At 39.8% G+C, this 13,012-nt stretch overlaps 1 long non-coding RNA gene across 2 annotated transcripts in view; it reads left to right on the top strand.

The window, feature by feature from the left end:
- Positions 1-12,616, top strand: part of LOC143684770 (uncharacterized) — a 114,008-nt gene extending 101,392 nt beyond the window's left edge. For both annotated transcript variants that reach the window (XR_013176161.1, XR_013176157.1), the window contains one exon: positions 12,364-12,616. This is a non-coding gene — a long non-coding RNA (uncharacterized LOC143684770). The remainder of the gene's footprint in view (positions 1-12,363) is intronic.
- Positions 12,617-13,012: the final 396 nt, after the last annotated feature.

The raw sequence follows: 13,012 nt of genomic DNA on the forward strand, positions 1-13,012 counted from the left end.
TCAGCACTGAAAGGAAGAGAAAGTGCCGCAGGATTCGGAGGATTGACTCCCACTTCTACCTTGCTGCTCTTGAATTTTGAGAATTTCCAATGAAATTAAATTTATTCCTTTATTAAAAAATACATTAGAGATATTTCCTGGTAAAGATGGTATAATGAATCTAGATCTCAGAATCTCCCTCCCCTATTCTTGCTGAAACTAATAAATAGTAGAAAAATGAGAAAAACAATTTTCATTGTCAAATAAAGAGAGTTATATATTCATGCATAACATTCGTGGATAGCATCCAAGGGAAGCCATAGATATGCTGGTGCAGCTCTTAACTGTTCTCAAACTTCTTAAGGCCATTCTAGGAAAAGAAGAGTCAGCAAAGGTTTAACAATTCTCATGAATGTTTCCAAATCTTGAGAGAAGCGGACATGGGTTAGATATACAGTCTACAAAGAAGTTCCAGGAAGCCCTCAAATGCGGAAGCTCTTACCCACCACTGTGGAATCTCAAGCTCAAGCAGAGGCATGAACATCACCAGGGTTTGACCTTTCCAGGGCTTCATGCAGAGGTAGAGGAAAGATTAAAGATGACAAACTCAAGCCGTATCCTGCCGTGGGAACTGATACTACCCTGACTAGCAAAGTGACATTTAATACAATCTCAGAGACAACAGCAGCACCCACTGAAGCCTAATAGGACATGAGGAAAGGGAAATCATATAGCATATACAATCAATCAAATACTAATACAAAAACTAAAAGCAAACTAGAAATAGAATATACATAGCTACAATTCAGTAGACTGCCCTAGAGGAAAAGCTTGAAATAATCACTGTGAATTTATAGGAGGTTTACAGAGATGTTTTAAAATGAGAAAAAAGATAGATTTAATAGGTAGACATAGATGATCCAATGTAAATAAAATTTGTGAATCTTAATTAGCAAACATAATCAATGAGTAGAAAGTACATACAAATATGCAGTAGAAAAAAATCCTAAAAGAAAGAAACCTGGACTTAGAGATTCAAAATACATAGCTAAGAATTTACTAGGAAAATTTTATAATTAGGTGGACATAATATTGAGTGGGCATATCTTTATAAAATTGTTGAGCTTTACTGGAAAAGAATTTCTCAGGTTTTGAGGAATAAAAATGCAATTCATATATAAGAGTGAAAGAATCATATGTAAGAGGCTGACCACATAGTTCTTAGCCATATTTAATGTGGAAAGAAAATGGAGCAATTTTCTTGGGGAATTGAAAATGTTACCATAAAGTGTCAAACCTAGTGCAATCGTTAAGTATAAAGGTGTTAGACTAACATCCCTCCCCTGCCCCATAAAGTAACCAACACTTAGCAAACATTCCAAGAAACTCCCCCCCTATGACTTCTAAGAGGCCCCTCACAAAACCAAACCCCCCCTCTGCCCCTGCTTATGCGGGGCAGTCCCATGATTGTCCTTGCATATGCCTTCTGGCAGCTGCATTCCTGCAATAACTCCCCTTATCAAACCTCTGTCCTCTGGCAGTTACAGTCTTGGCAACTACAATCTTGCAATAGCGCCCCTTATTCAACTTACAGTTATAGTCCCTGCAGCTACAAGCTTGATAACCCCCTGCTTAGCCTGCCGATTTCTCTCTTCCAGGCTAGACAATGAAAATCCACCACTTCCCTTTCCCTACCCCTGCCAGCCATCCTATATAAGATATACTCCTTCCCCTGATTAGGCATCAGCCCACCTGTGTATAGCCTCACAAGAGCATTCCTTTAATTGAATTTTGGTTTCTTCTCCTTTCTCCCAGTTCAGAAACCTATCATAAGGCAATGGTAGAGGTTCTTAAAAAATCTCAAGAAATATAGAACTAAGTATTACTGTTCTGGAAAAAAAAAAAGTCCTTTAAGCAATTAAGTCAACCCAAAGGTTAAGTGAAGAAGAGGTAGAAGAGCTAGGGCTGTGCTCAGGGTGTGAGGTTGGTGGTCAGTGGAACAATGTCTAGAAAATTATGAGAGAAGGAAAGCATTACTCTCATTTTATTTTTTCATGGGCAGGCACCGGGAATTGAACCCAGGTCTCTGCCATGGCAGGTGAGGCTCTCCCAATTTTTATACCCAAAAAATCTTTCTTGCAATTATTAATGTCATTCAGACATTCTCAAGTGAGCAATTCTCAGTGATGAAATCACTCGTTAACATTTCCTGAAAAAACTGGATGATGAAATCCAGCCAACTAAAGGTTGGATAAAAACAAAGAATGCAGAAATGAATGAAAGGATTAGTAAAGCATATCAAATCCATATAAATATAGTTCTGTGTATGGAGATTTGGGTTGTAGAGATTTGGTTTAGAATTTATTCTTAACTCTTAATGTTTTGTGTATTTTAAAAGATGTTTTAGAGAACTTTTAGGAATCTAAATTATTTCTTCTGGTGAATAAACATTTATCTGAGATTCAACATTTAGTTGTTTCATCCAGTGTCTTTTCACAAATTCCAAGTAAATTCAATAAATTTTTAAAATTAAAATGATGGTAATTAGAATGATTCCATCTTTAGAAAATTAAATTACTATACCTATCTACCCATCACCTATCTATCTATCTATCTATCTATCTGTCTTACTTTCTATCTATCTATCTATCTATCTATCTATCTATCTATCTATCTATCTATCTACCTACCTACCTACCTACCTCTCTACCTGCCTACCTATCTACTTACCTACCCATCTCTATTTATCATCTACCTTCTAGCTCTATATATGTAGTATTTCTATTTTAGTAACACTGTGTCTATTTAGCCTTCCTTCTGCATACATGTTGCAGTGACAGATGTTGGAATTATCACTATCATTGGGAAGTACAATCATTGGCTCTCTGTGCTTTTACACATTTCTTGAATATTTTATTAGCATGTTTAAATTTTTTAAAGACAAAACTCATAATTCTAAAAAATTATAGCTGTTATAGATTTTATGAGAAGTAATAATACCAGTGCTATTTGTATAGATTTTTTACATGGTTTGCAATCAGCTTCCCAAATTCACATGACTTTCAAATCAACTGCAAGGTAGCAGGGAAACTCAGACTCAGGGAGACTCCAATATTGTAGGCAGTGAGTTGCAGACTTCAAATCTTTATTTTTCATTATTTCTCACTTTCCTTGAAATAAAAGGATATACGTTTCAAGCTAAGTCTCATAATCATTTGCTCTTTTTAAAATGCAATTTTATTGATATATGTTCATATACCATACACCTCTTCCAAAGTATACAATTAGTGGATCACAGTATCATCACAGAGTTCTGCATTCATCACCACAGTTTAGAACATTTTCATTACTCCAATCATTTGTTCTTTAAGTGATTGCCAATTCAATAACAAAGTTCAAGATCTTCCCATACAATAAAAATTGATTTGCTTCTGTATTTGGAAAGAAGTAAAAACACCTTTGCTGACATGAAATAATCACTGTTACAGGTGGAGTAATCATATACCTGCTCACTGTAGTCTTTCTGGTGTGGCTGCAGTGACAGAAACCAAGGAGTTTTAAGGTGGAATGGGTCAATTTTCCTTGCTGGTCTAGCTCGACCAAGGAGATGATTGTACCTTCAGAGGCCAGAGTAGCCTGATGGCCATTAGCTTCTCTCCTTCAGAGATACCCCATGTCTTCCACAATCCCCTCTTGGAGCCTGCCACCACTCAGTGTGTTCTTGCCAATTTTTGTCAGATATTTCTAAGAATTGGGTGCCTTGGAAGGTAAGACTGGATGGCCAATAACATATCCCTTCACACATCCAGTGGTGCACATCTCTTTGAACCCTTTGGGTAATTATAGCATCATCTTGGGCCATGTCAAATTCCTCCTTGCCTCTCTTTCATCTTCACCTGGATGTCTCTCTTGAGACCTCATTATCCTCCTTCCAGGTAGACCAGTTCTTCATCAGACACAAGTAGTCACCCTTCAGTAATTTGCCAAACACAAATCTGCTTCTTTCTCCCCATAAGGTATTGGCCATGTGTGCTGGTTTGAATCTATGGTGGACTCCAGAAAAGCCATGTCCTCTAACCGTCATTCAATATTGCTGACTAGGAGCTTTTTCATTGTTCCCATGAAGATGTGACCAACTGAATTGTGGGTGGTAACTTTTGCTTAGATGGCTTCCATGGTGACTCCATCTATTCCAGGTGGGTCTTGATTAGTTTACTGGAATAATTTAAAAGAGGAAGCATTTTGGAGAAAGGCCCTTTTAGAACAATGAGAGTGCCATGAGAACGGCCAGAGCCCACTCAGCCAGAGACCTTTGGAGATGAAGAAGGAAAACACTCCTGGGGGCACTTCTTGAAACAAGAAACCTGGAGAGAACTAGCATTTGTCAGCATGTTCACCATGTTCCTTTCCAGTTGAGAACCCTGAACTTTATTGGCCTTTCTTGAGTGAAGGTAACCTTTTGTTGGTGCCTTAGTTTGGACATTTTTATAGACTTGCTTTAATTGGGACATTTTCTTGGCCTTAGAACTATAAACTTGTAACTTATTAAATTTCCCTTTTGAAAAGCCATTCCAGTTCTTGAATATCGCATTCCAGCAGCTAGCAAACTAGAATATCGTGCTATGTTCAGCACCAGCAGTTTGGACCATCAAGTTCTCCTGATAGGACAGGCTCCGTCTGGGGATTTCTGGGTCATAGGCTTCTCACTCAACACTGGTACCTTCCTGCCAAGGACCAGCATGATTTATGCATTTGGGGTGAATGCTTAACAGTGGAGACAGAGTTATTTCCAGCTACACTGTTTTAGGAGGTGGACCCTCCTGCCATGGGTATTCTCCCTTCTCTGAAAAGGTCAGGAAGCCCCATAAGGAATTGACATAGGGCCCCAGTGCCCATTTCCAAAATCCATCATCAGTGATTTAAGTTCCTGCAATATGCAAATAATTTTTCCAGGTAGTTCTGGTCTTTCAAACAGTGTTTTTGCTTTACACAAAGCCAGTTTAAAAATAAAAACAAAAACAAAATAACAAAACCTTGAGTTTAAATTTACAATAAACTGTGAAACTATGTTTGTGATTTTAAACTTTGTTCTTTAGGTTTTTACCCAGTTACTGAATTGGATTTCTCTCTCTCTTTCCTCTTCATTGAAGCCCCTTAGAAGGTGACTCCTGGTGAACCCTACCTTGAATTGGGTCTTAGAGCTATCAGTTAGCAAGGAGCATGCCTTCTTTGCTACAATATCAACTTCCTGCTCAGCCAGATCTTGGTGCTGAAGCAGTGTTAGGACCAGTTTCTCCGTTTAGTGTTCACTATACCTTCAGCATCTCCAGATGTAACTTCTGTTCTTTTAGCAAGCTCCATTGAATGAATTTCTCTTTCCTGAGAGCTTCAAGAGAGAAGGGTGTGAGTTCTGCCTTCTTGGCACAGATGATCCCTGAACATGCTTGTCCTTGAACCAGTCACTGTATCATACAATAAGTGAGGGTGTGGAGGGCAGCCTCCCAGAACACATGCACTGAGGATGCCAGGTCGGGGATGAAAATACCAAGACTTCTCATCCATTCTTTTTCTAGTGAATATAAATTGGGTAATCTTTTAGTATATGAGCACTGTTAAGCTTCATCTTTTTCAAATTGGCCTCCTCACTTATATTCTCCATTTTATTTTCTTAAGAAGATATAGTTTAAGCACTACCACAAGTTACTTTATTTCTTTTTACCTAACAAGAATAATTTTTTTTCACATGCAAACATTGAACATCAGTAGTGTTTTCTCTTATCATATTCTTTTAGAAGTCAACACTTTTTCATATTTCTAGTTTTTAAGGAAATAGTTTCAAAATCTTGAAAAGTGATTTTCATATATGCTGTGAGCTATTTAATGAAATACACTTTATTGGGGAGTAAGTCTAGTTGGATGCCAGTCAAGATTATTACAAAATTCTTTCTTAAAAGCCCCTCTACTAGTGGGACACATTACTAGTATTGAATCAATATTAATATTAATATAGATGAGACTGCTCCCCACTAAGCAGAGACTTCTTGAGGCCAGATGCTGTTCCTTTGCTAATGATTTGTCTCCACCACCTGGAAAAATGCCAGGTTCTTGATGATTGTGCAATACATTTTAATGTTCCTTGCCCTAAATCATTGTTCTCTTATTAAAATAAAAATTTCCCAGTCTCTTAATAAATTCTTATTTACTTGCTAAAATATATATTTCAAATTCCATTTAATGGTTTCTGAGTTTGGAGAGGCTAACATAAGTCTCCCTTACACTTGACTCAAAGAATTAGAGAGAAATTTCCTCGTCCCAATCACTGACTTTCATTTGCTTATCTCATTATTTCAGCTGCAATTTCCTAGAAGTATGCAAACCAACAGTGTAAAAATGATTAAACAGCACATCCCTTAAGCAATTAAGGGAGGCAAGGGGAGGGGTGGAGAGAAACTTGCAAGTGTGAAGAGATGCTGTGTGCATTACCACGATAACAGGAACAACTGTATCTGACAATTCCCCCTAGGTCTTGTTTTGATGAAAAATTAATAATCCTGAGTTTAAGCTCTTTGGCTTCTACTTTGTACCTCTTAGCTCATCTTTCTTTCTAGGATTTGTCCTTTAAAAAAGGTGGATAATAAAATACATTATGCAAGGGCAGTGTTAAAAATTCAGGAAGTTAAATTGAATTAAACCTCCAGAGTGAGCAAGGCTCATAGTTAAAATGGTGCACACAGACACCCCAGCAGCAGGGCTGGGAGCAAGCATGGAGTGGCATGTGAAAGGACTGGGCTTCAGCAGCCTCACCTGACTCTTTAAGAGGTTCCTTGCACTTAAGGGGGCTACACAGGAGCAGCCAGGGGAGAGAACTAGCTGGTACCTTGGAGTCTAGTGGATATGCAGGACTAAGGGAGTGGACTGGGTAGCTAAACATCCAGCTCTGAGAGCCCAAATTAAGGCTCAGAGGAGGAGAGTGTCATTTTGAGTGACATGTTGAGGGGCAGAGGTCACAGTGCTTCAGGAAGCAAAAGATGGCACTACAGCCGTGGATGCTGACGTGGGAGTGAGGTTAGCAGGAACAAGAGGCAAAGAAGAGTGGGTGTCAAAGACAGAGAATGCTGGAGCAGAGGAGAAATGGAACAACCAGCCCATGTTAAAGGGGTAAAGCTTCGCAGTTCAGAGAAGAAAGGATGTCCCAGAGGATACTGGAGTGGGAGAACAGGAGAGGCACAGTGGAGAGATTAAAGGGCGAAGAGGTGGAGTGTCTTCAAGAATGTTTGAGATGAGAAGTGAGAGGAGAGGTCAAGTTGACAGATTTGGAGGTAGCAATGAAGAGAGAACATTCCAAGAATAGCTTGAGAAGAGAGCTGTGTGGCCAGACCAGCCCCATGCTGGAGAGGTGGAATAGAAAGAGGGAAGAGGGATGACCCAGGCAAAGGATTGACCAAGCTGAGAGGTGACTTGAGATCAGCCCGTGCTGATGGGTCCTTGTCCACTGAGGAAAGGGCTTCCACCACAAAGCCTAGACTTCTGTCACTGGTTTGGCTATGGTTTCTTGGGGTTCAGGGTGGGGTAATGGTGAGGAGGTATCTCATATTATGGATATGTTCATCATAGTGCCCTCACTACCAAAGGCCTGGGTTCCTGGTGAGCCAACTCTGCAATGTGTTTTGTGAGTGTGGTTCTGTTGCTGTGGGTATCACACACAGACAGGATGGGGTATGTTGATCACCCACAGGCCCTTCTGACAGTGTCACCTAAACACACCCACTGATGAGGCCAATGATATCAATCATAACAATGCCTTACTTGACATGTTATTATATCAAGTATTGGTAAAACTCAAATACTTGAAACACTTTAGAATGAACACTTGGGTCCATTGTAAAACCAGATATAAGATTTGCAGTTTTACGTGCAAAAATTTACAAGGGGTCACTCAGTGCCTTCCCAAGAAAATTCCCTTTCTCCGCCTATGAGTGCCTTAGAGTCTTACTAGTTTGTGAATCTGGCTCTCTGCTTACTGGGCACTCATTTCTAAAAAGAAGTGCAAATTAACCACCTGCTCCACCACAGTTGCTTTCTCTCTCTAGAAGAGTTAATTTCCAGGAGGAGGATGCTGGATGTTGCTAATGGATCAATAAATTAAAGACTGTGAAATTCAGGTAAACAAATTAAGAGGTGCAATTGTGTTAGGAAAGAATATTTCAATCAAGGTGGGAACTTGAGATCCTATTTCCCACCCGTGGTATTCAAATGGAGGACTCAGCAGTTTACTGCAACAGCTCATGGTCAAGGTCCTATAGATGTTATGAGGCTACCATAAGGTACAGCCCAAGGCTTTGATGGTGGAGCTCATGTTCTCAGTCTTCTTGCCAGGTGTTGGATAGATAAGTAAGGGCTACGTCATGGAAGGTGATAGGTTTCCCTTAGTCATGAAGAGCATCCAAACTCTCCACACAAAAGCAAGGCTGTTATCTGGACATGTTCCTACCGAGTTCCAGACACTGATACTTGGAGCAGGTATTCTGTATAATACAGAAGACTGAAAGATGAACTCCATCATTCGTAGTAGCTGGTAACATCCCACAACCCATCTATCTATATCTGTTGATAGCTACCTTTCTCTCTCTCTCTCTACCTACATACCTACCTATATCTAACATCTATATCTATCAGTCTGTATATTTATCTATCTTTGTCTAGCATCATTATCATCATCTCTATCATCTACCTACTTATAACCCATCTATCTATTCATGTATCTATTTTCTATCTATCTATCTATCTATCTATCTATCTATCTATCTATCTATCTATCTATCATCTATCTACTATCTATCTGATTTATTATTAGGTATAACTTACATACAATATAATTCATGTATCTTTAAAGTACATTTCAATGAATTTTGAAAAATAACCATCACCTCGAACAAGATATAGAATATTTCTAACACTCCAGAAGGTTCTCTAATATTCATTCACAGATAATCTCCTCAGCAGGAAACTGCTGATCTGATTTCTGACACCTAGATGAGTTTTGGTGTAATTGAGCTTCATATAAATGCAATTATACAATATGTACTCTTTTGTGTCTAGCTTCTTCCACTTAGTCAGATGTTTTTGAGATCAATCCACATTATTGTATAAATCAATAGTTTATCCTTTATTATTTCTAAATAATGTCCCATTTTATGCATATAATGCAATTTGTTTATCCATTGACCCTTTGATGGACATTTGGGTTGTTTCCATTTTTGAAGATTATGTGTAAACGTGTTATGGACAATTGCGTACAAGTTTTATTGTAGAATTTCTTATCATTTTTCTTGGATAATAACCCAGGATTGAATATGTTAAATTATAAGATAATTGCATGTTCAGTGTTCTAAAAACCTTACAAACCCTTCCAAAGGGATTGTACTGTTTTGTCTTCCTACCACTAAACTATGAGAATTTAAGATGTTCCATTTTTTGTCAAAGTTTGCTATTGTCAATATTTTTAATTTTAGCTATTTTACTGTGTATATGGTATCTCACTGTGGTTGTAGTCTGTATTTCCCTGATGACTAATGGTATTGAGCTCCTTTCCATGTGCTTACTTGCCATCTGTATTTTTACTTTGGTAAAGTGCCTTTCCAAGACTTTTGGCCAGTTTTAATAGTGTTGTTTGTATTTTATAATGATTTATAGATGCTGTTTATATGTTCTGAATTTGTGTATAGACAGAGTGACCTGATTTGAAGTGTTTGGCTATGCCTTTCTCTGCCAATATAATTTTGGGTGAGTTCCTGCACCTCTTTGGGAGAGCTTTCCATCCAGCCTTCCATTCAATGCCTCAAAGAGAGACACAGTATGCTTTGAGATTTCTCTTTGAAACTTTTTGCAAGAAAGTTGGACACTGTAGTATCAACTATACTTCTTCCAAGAACATGAATGTTAAAATTACAATTTAGAAATAAGATGAAAAACATAGAGTGGGAATTTGAGTTCAAAATTATTTGTACTGCAAATCCTTTGCTCAGAGCAACCTCATCAATGTTTAATAGTCAACAGATGTGTGTGGTTTGAATTGTCTTGAGGTTTTAAAGACATTAACAAGTTATATCCATTTAACTCTGAGCAAGTCTCGTGAGCCAAGCACTAGCAAATGAAACCACGATAAATTTAAGCTGGTTTGTAATGAGAATGGGGTTTACGTTATGCAGAAGCACATTTAATGTAAGAATTGACTGCATCTTATAATTTATAAATATTGATTTGAAGAGCCCAGTCCTTGAGTCTCTTCCTCCAGCATGATGTGGGTGCCTAAAGGGTCTCTCACTTTCACGTTTCACCACCCTGCTCTGTTCACTGTGGCTTCCAATGTAGAAACTTTCAGTGGCTACTCTTTTAGATTGATGGAGCCCACACTTCCTACTGCCCCTGATGGTCTTACCCCCATTCCTTCCCCTGTCTCCTTCATATATCAGGTACTTCAGACCAGGAGGATCCTCACTTTACCTGAACATCCTCTATGCTTTTTCACCTGCAAAGGTGCTTGGTGCTTCCTCTACCAGCAATGCCCTCCTTTCCTCTGCTTCCCAAAGCTGGCACCTCTTTCACAATTCAGTATTGGTTCCATTTCTTCTCTAAAGGTTCTATTACACTCTATAACACTGGCAGAACCACTTACCTCTCTGCATGCTCCGCAGCACTACCCACTATAAACTCATTTAGGGAAACTTGTGGTGACATGGAAAGAAGTTTATTTTCTTGGCCTGAGAATTGCTTTTGGTGCAGAGACCAGCTTTGTTGGGGAATGGTTATAAATATCATCTGGGGTGAGTGTTGAGCCTGGCATTCCCTGGTAGCAGGTAACTGGTGGACTATGCCTTCAGAAGAACCAAAGAAGCTACTCTAATAAGGGAGGAGGTGGGGAAGGGATGTGAAGTCTCTGGAAGAAAAATGAGAAGACATCAAGAGCAGTCAATGCACCTGGGATGCTAACAGAGAGGGAGGTGGAGTTAGCACAGGCATGGGAAGCTCTGGGATTGAGCAGAAATGATGGGAAAATGTTTGGGCTCTTTTTATCTGAGGAGAATGTACTGTAATTTGTCTCTTCCATCCCCCCCACTAACTTTTGAGTATAATCTCTATTGTCTTGAATATTTTGTGAAGGTCATGTAAAGGTACAAAGTAGTACCTGCACATCTGCAAAGTCTTTCTGGGCTTTCATTGGAGGAAAAACAGGTGGCCATGGGGAAGGACAGTTGTCATCTAGGTCATAATATGCACCCAGCCTTCACTTCTCTGCAGAAGACTTGAGGTCCTTCACTGATTCTTCAGAGCTTCCCAAGTCACTGCTGAGACAGAAGTCTCCATTGCAGGGCAGGACTTCTGGATGGACAAGAATCCTCTATGAATGCTCTCAGGGCTGTTGGTTCCAACCACACTGGAGTGAGCCCATTCTAGCCTCTCTCTCCTGTTGACTCAGACAGACTGCTGGGCAAAATCAGATATACCTACATGAGATCTCAGAAAAATTAACTGAAGCAGGTGAGCTGTGGAAGGGAATCAGCACTGGGAGAAACAACCCATGGGTGAATTTTCTCCATTTTTCTCTTTTCCTTCACAGCTTTAACTGAAGAGCAGGCCCCTGCTGTCTAAATACATGGTGGTGGAGAGGCCAAGAATCTAATAGGAACCTTTTTTTTCTTTTTGCTCAGAAAATAAGTTACTTCAGGCCAGAGGGCATGGGGGATCCTGGAGAGGAAGATCCCTGAATTCTGTGTAGGAGCCCACAAAAGCCCAGGGTTCACCCTTCAGCTACACATGCATGGGAGAGTCCCAAGCAGCAGAGCAAAGGGTTTGCCAACTGAATTGAGATGAGAAGCACTGCCTGTGGCAGATAAGCAGAACTGATGACCCAGAAGCTAATTGGGACAACTTTCTGCAAAACAAAACAAAACAAAACAAACAAACAAATAAAAACAACCATTCTAGAGAGATCCAGATGACACAACAAAATATTTAAAATGTCTGGGATACTATCCTGAGGAGATGACCTTGATGTAAGAAATAAAGCTAAGAAAGAATGAGAAAGGCCAAGTGTAGAGTGAAGGTCTTGTAGGCAGGGGGTACAACCTGGGAAAGACCCCCAAATACTTGTCAACTCAGCATGTTCTGACCTTCAAAAGATAGGCTATGCGAACCTGGATGAGGCTGGAAAGGTGGGCAGGGCCTAGGTTACACAGTCCTGAGGGCATGGTAACAGGCAGTGTTGCTCCCAAACTGGAGCTGCCATGTCCTAGTGTGGGTTGCAGGCCGGCTTTGTTCTAGATTTTGGGACGGGTTCTTTGGGGCTTATTACCCTCTGACTATTTGCTTTTCTTGTCATTGCAGGGATAAAAAGCAGAAATCCAAAAGAGGCTTTGAGAAAAGAGAGAGAAGATCATTGTTCTGCTTGATTCTATGACTTTGGCTGCCATGCCCTGGCAAGTGTTCCTCAATGGGAAACCATTGCTCACAAAGGCTGAGCTAAGCGTTAAAGTTGAAAGTCTCCTATAAATGATGACTGTCTGCCATGCTTACATTTCTTTCTGAACCTCACAGGGAAAGTTATGAGAGATCCTGGGTTTGTCTGTGTGTGTGTGTGTGTGTGTGTGTGTGTGTGTGTGTATGAGTGGGTCTTCTCTCTTGGTGCGCATGTCTGTGACGTGCAGGTGTGTACAATTGTGTCTGTGTGTCTTTAAGTGTGTGCATTTGCACTCGTCTGTGTGTTTGTGTGTATGCATGTGTGTGTGTGGGTGTGCATATAAGTGTGTATATGTATGAATGCCTGCAAGTTTGTGTGTGCATGTCTGTGTGTGTTTAGGGTTTAGGGAGTTGGACATACAGATTTGTGAACCACCTGGCTCACTAGTCTCCTGCTGGGTCTAGTCTGTGCTAAATTAGCACCCTATACTCATAATAATATTCATCCTGGTACCCTAGCTTTGGAATAACTTCACTCCAATTCTCCTTCTAAAATTCCCCTCCAGTTCTCATTAAT

Source organism: Tamandua tetradactyla, chromosome 1, assembly GCF_023851605.1.
Source record: "Tamandua tetradactyla isolate mTamTet1 chromosome 1, mTamTet1.pri, whole genome shotgun sequence".
Lineage (NCBI taxonomy): Eukaryota > Metazoa > Chordata > Mammalia > Pilosa > Myrmecophagidae > Tamandua > Tamandua tetradactyla.